We start from the raw sequence: 6382 nt of genomic DNA on the forward strand, positions 1-6382 counted from the left end.
TTAATGAAGTCCACGATCATAACACCAGAGGCAGCTCCACTAATCATGTTCAACCCAGATTTGGCTCAACAAAGGGAATGAACTCGTTCTCATGCAATTCATCAAAAATGTGGAATGCCCTACCAAAAGGAGTAAAGGAGTGTAAAACCCTACTCACTTTCAAAACTGCCCTAAAGATACACCTTCAGGAGGCTGCAATTCAAAAATGGCCCCTGTCTAAGTCTTAATGGATTACATAATTAACTATAGTCTTTGCACTGTGATATCAGTACTATGGTAAACCTTTTAACTATGTTGAAAAATACAACAGTTACATTTATGTTCAAATAAAATCTCTTCGCCAAAAACAGCCAATCTGCAAGCTCACAAATCTTCACAGTGCAACGCGTGAGCTTGTATAGCTGCTATTTTAGGCAAAATGTTCCCCTAGGGATGCTAGGGTTTAAGTTTTTAAAGTGAAACAAACCCTGTTCTTAGGATTGGGGGGGGGGCTGTTGTAACTCTGAGGACCCTCTACGCTACGGGTCGTGACCCATGCTCTATATAGCAATGATTACTATCCCAATATAGAGCTATTTAACAAAGAACATGACTTACTGCACCTTTAATGGGGTGTGTGTTCCATTTAGGTGTACGTTCTAGTTAACAGCTTAGAGCAGCTGTTCATGCTGGCACCCACACACTCACTGTTGTTACATTCAGCTGTCTCTACAGACAAATGTCTGCTGCCTGTGAGAACACTATACTGTATCTCTGCCAGTGGTAGAGATACTTAAGTAAAAGTAACAATACCACATAATAATTAAGATTGTTGGATACAGCCAGGATATTCTTTAACATTGTCGACATGAGTGGAGAAGATCTGGATAATAATACACAGAGGGAAGGATTCACCCAAATCACTTTAGGTCAGTGGTTCTCAACCAGTGGTCCGGGGACCACCAGTGGTCCTTGAGGGGGTTCCAGGTGGTCCCCATGCAGCTAAATGAGAGAGTTGGTAACCAAATGGACCAAATGAAATCAAATGGACCCTTACGGATCCATTTGGTTTGATTTTACATTCTCAAGAGTTAAATAATTGTTATTAACATCTGCATTACTTGATTAAAGAATTGTTATTTTGATCAACGTTTGCCTGTTATCTCTCCTTTTGGCAGTGGTGGAAAGAGTAATCGCATGTTTTACTTAAGTAAAAGTATCAATACTGCACTTTTGAGGTGGAAAAAGTAATCGCATGTTTTAGTTAAGTAAAAGTATCAATACTGCACTTTTGAAATACTCTGTTACAAGTAAAAGTCCAGAATTCAAAATTTAATTGAGTAAAAGTACAAAAAGTATCTGAATCAAATTTATACTTAATGTACCAAAAGTAAAAGTAGTCATTTAAGTTAAAAATTTATAAAGATTTAGATTTTTTTTTTAAATAGCCGATCTACAAGCTCACAATGCATCGCGAAGCGACCTATTGTGTGCTTGTACATCGGCTATTTTCAAATAGCCAATATATATATAAAAATTTGATTATATAGTGGTTAATGTATGTTTAGTAATCTAAATCTAAAAAGTAACTAGTAACTTAAGTTTTCAAATAATTGTAGTCGAGTAAAAGTACAATATTTGCCTCTGAGATGTAGTGGAGTAGAAGTAAAAGTATTGGAAGTTGGAAATACTCAAGTAAAGTACAAATACCTCAAACTTTTACTTAAGTACAGTACTTAAGTAAATCTACTTAGTTACAAAATCGTATCCAACGATAACAAAATATTCGAAATCTTGGGTCTGAGATGCTAAATCTCATCAAATGGTGGCCCGTGGCTCAAATGCCAAATAAATAATGGCCCTTGATATGAAAAGGGTTGGAAACCACTGCTTTAGGTGGACAGTGTGCAGTGTAAACATATCACAATCCGTAGATTGCGGTAATGCAACACTACGGATGCCAACCGCCATAAGAAGAACGAAGAAAACACAGCAATGTTTATTATGTGCAACAGTGTTTATAAAGGTAAAATAAGCACCCCATGTATGCATACATAGATTACACATACAGACAACAGTGTTTTTAAAAATAAAAGTAAAAGTACTCCATGCAAAAATGTAGATAACAACAGTGTTTTTTTTTTAAGGTAAAATAAGTAACCCATGTAGCATTCATACAGTAGTATTCCTTAAAGGTAGACTGATGATTATCAGACTGAAGTGTGAGGCATTCCACTCAGTAAGTGGGCGGGGTCTATGGTCTGGAGCCAGGCTACATTGAAGGTTCTATAAATACCCCATGCAGCATACAGACAATAGTGTTTTTTAAAGGTAAAATAAGTGCCCTATGCTTGCAGTATTATTAAAGTGTTTAGGTGCAGCAGTCGAGCAGTTTTAATAAAGGTAAAATCAGTACCCTGTGCAGCAGTATTCTTAAAGGTAAATTAATTACCCCATGCAGTATACATCAGACAGCAGCCGTAGTATTGTTACAAATAAAAGCATGACCTCATACAGCAGTATTATTCAAGGTAAAATCAGTACCCCATGCAACAGTATTATTCAAGGTAAAATCAGTACCCCATGCAGCAATATTGTTCAAGATAAAAGCAGTACCCCATGCAGCACACACAGAGCAACGATAGGACGTCCGGTTTTTGAGCTAGCAACAATAAGGTTTCTGGTTGCCTTCAAAATAAGATCGAAAATTTGTAATGTTTTTTAAAAGACACAAATCTATTTTGAAAATACATTTATGATGTATGTCTTTTAAATGGCGCATACTAGAACACTTCTAAGTGCCAATTGTCTTTTTAAAGACACAAATGTAATTTAAACTGGCTATTGATCCTCATTAAAATGTGCACTTAGCACAGTTTCTGATCCTGTTTTGCACTTTAACTGGATATTCATTTGTCTTTGTTACATATGTATTGTTTTTGTATTGTTTGTCCATTTTGTAATAATGCTGCCTCTAGGCCAGGCCACTCTTGGAAAATTATCATGATATAATATTGTTTATTGCAGAAGCAAATAAACAGTGATAAAAGCAACAACAAAATATGCTAAAAATAATAATAGTAGTGTGTGTGTGTGTGTGTGTGTGTGTGTGTGTGTGTGTGTGTGTGTGTGTTTGTGAGAACTGTTCCATAACTGAGCGCCCCTGAACTTGATAGAAAATTGATACAGACCAGTGTTACAGAATGTTGGTGAACATTGAGAGATAATTTGTAAAAAAACATTTTTAAAAAGTGGCAGGCCGTCCAGTGCGGCCAGAGGTCAGAAAAGTGCCGTTTTCAGACAATAGTGGACACTGGACAGGAGACGGCTGATGATGCCAACACTTCTGACATACGCACGCGTGCGGGGACACCTCCCCTACAACGCCACACTCTCAGATAAGCCCGAGAGATGTAAAAAAAAGAGTGGCGGACCGTCCAGTGAGGTCAGAGGTCAGAAAGGTGACGTTTTCAGACAACAGTGGACACTGGACAGGCGCCGGCTGACGATGCCAACACTTCTGACATACGCACGCATGCGGGGACACCTCCCCTACAACGCCACACTCTCAGATAAGCCCGAGAGGTGTAAAAAAAAGTGTGGCGGACCGTCCAGTGAGGTCAGAGGTCAGAAAAGTGCCGTTTTCAGACAACAGTGGACACTGGACAGGCGCCGGCTGACGATGCCAACATTTATGACATACGCACGCATGCGTATGTCAGCCAATGGGAAGGTTTGATTTATTATGGAGTCATAAGGAGGTAGTCTCGCGTAGCCAGACAACTATTCCACAATCTATATAGAGTCTGGAACTACAACTCCCGAAATCCGATTGAGGAAACTGGCACTTCCGGTCACAAAAATATATTTGAAAATATCTTTACATTTTCTTTTTTTATTTCCATTTCTGCTAAGCAGCAAGCTAAATATACTTAAATGATTTTGATTTATAGTCGGATAAATTTGCGCGGCTGTAAAGACGAAACGGAAGCTTCACATCCGGTTTATATTCTAATCATGATCAGAGCTTCCGAGTTCCCAGAGTCCCATTTGAAAATTGTGGGAGGCAACAGTCTGGCCACGCGAGACTAAGAAGGAGGTGACATCAATAGGACTTTTTAAAAGGTATTTTATTTAATTTGATACGTGAAGTCAATGGAGAGGCAAACTCCATATTTAGAAGTCAATATGACTAGAGTGGGTTGTCAAACTGGCGGCCCGCGGGCATTTGGCGGCCCGCGGAAAGGTCCATGGCGGCCCGCGAAATACTTTTAAAAATAGTAAAAAAATAAAAATAAATCCAGGCTCCAGGTGGTGCTGTGGCAGAAAACGGTGGCGGCTCTGTCAGACATAGGATAGGCTCCTGTCCTCTGTATTACTTTCTGTTTAAAGAGACTGAGGTGCTCTTATTATAAAATGGGGGGGGCGACATAGAGTCGCAGTTTGCATTGCCTTGCTGTGCGTCCAAGCTGCTGTGAGGACGCTCCTCCCTCCCCCACTCGCTGCTACTAGGCTGCAGCCTATCGATGGCCCGCTGTAGAGAAGCATTGTCTCTTCCCAGCTGTGGAATGTTCTGGCTGATTGGCTCGTTAACAGTCTATTCAACTACTAGTCGAGTAGTAATGGCTATACTCTCTGATCCTCACACAGGAGTCAGCCTAGCACGGACGTGAATTTTGTCTGTCTGTCTGTCTGTCTGTCTGTCTGTCTGTCTGTCTGTCTGTCTGTCACACACACACACACACACACACACACACACACACACACACACACACACACACACACACACACACACACACACACACACACACACACACACACACACACACACACACGTGAACGTAGTGCAGTGTTATGAAAATAACTGGTCCCTGACATTGACAAGTTGGTTAAAGCAAAGAGATGTCAGGTGTCTGGAAGCAGCAAGTGATTTAGATGAAATTTCATGCTGGCTACACCATGTAAATTTGCCATTTTGGATATTTTTGAAAATATAATAATGGTAATAGGTAGTTAGAAGCATTAATCATGTGTTAAAAACTTACAAATGTATCAAAGCTGCTTCTTTGATACATTTGTGCGGCATAGTGCGGCACTGAGTGCCGCACTATGAGCTTGTTTTCTGAAACACTTATGTTGCTATAATATGTGGTTCTCTAACTTTTATATGTCAAAATTATATTATATTATATATATATTTAATCTAAAATGACACAGTATGCGTTCCCGGATTGAATGATCCTTACAAATTGCATTTTGTTTTTAATGTCAATAATTAAAGTAGCTATTCTTCTTCATAATAACATGTTTTTAAAGGTGATATACTGTAGTTAGTAGCAGTGACTGAGACAAAAGACTGAAAAAGAATGCTGTATAACTGAATGCGCGTGAGCGCACATGCGCGTCCGCAACTGGTTTCGGCCCCACATCAAGTCACCATTTGACCAATGTGGCCCGGACCCCAAAATGAGTTTGACACCCCTGGGACTAAAAAAAACATTTCAGGTGACTAAAATATGACAAAAACCAAATGACATTTTATTCAAAAGACAAAATGGCCCTTTTCTGACCCCTGACCTCACTGGATGGCCCGCCACTTTTCTAAATACACCTGTCTGTCTTAGCGGTGAGTGTGGCGTTGTAGGGGAGGTGTCCCCGCACGTGCTTGTTGTATGTCAGAAGTGTTGGCACCGTCAGCCGTCTCCTGTCCAGTGTCCACTATTGACTGAAAACGGCACTTTTCTGACCTCTGACCTCACTGGACGGTCTGCCACACTTTTTCTTTTACACCTCTCGGGCTTATCTGAGAGTGTGGCGTTGTAGGGGAGGTGTTCCCGCACGCGTGCGTATGTCAGAAGTGTTGGCATCGTCAGCCGGCGCCTGTCCAGTGTCCACTGTTGTCTGAAAACGGCACTTTTCTGACCTCTGACCTCACTGGACGGTCCGCCACACTTTTTTTTACACCTCTCGGGCTTATCTGAGAGTGTGGCGTTGTAGGGGAGGTGTCCCCGCACGCGTGCGTATGTCAGAAGTGTTGGCATCGTCCGCCGGCGCCTGTCCAGTGTCCACTGTTGTCTGAAAACGGCACTTTCTGACCTTTTCTGACCATTTATCCATTTAGAATCTAGATAAAGTATTAATGTTTTAAAAACCGTTTTTGTTACATAAACCAGTGGTGTGATCTAGTTTTTTTCGGAGGGTATACGATAATTATTCCCTGCACGACATGCGCGATACGCTATCGCGTTTTCAATGGATGAAATGGTTATTAGACTGTACTAGCCCATACCCGGTCGACCCAAGACACCAAGACAGACAGACAGAGGTTACTCCAATTATATAGTAGGATACGCTTTCCCCCAAAAAAATCTGCACTGTATACGGCGTATACACCGTACCACGG

The sequence above is a fragment of the Gymnoscopelus braueri genome (genome assembly GCF_963280865.1).
Source record: "Gymnoscopelus braueri genome assembly, chromosome: 11".
NCBI lineage: Eukaryota > Metazoa > Chordata > Actinopteri > Myctophiformes > Myctophidae > Gymnoscopelus > Gymnoscopelus braueri.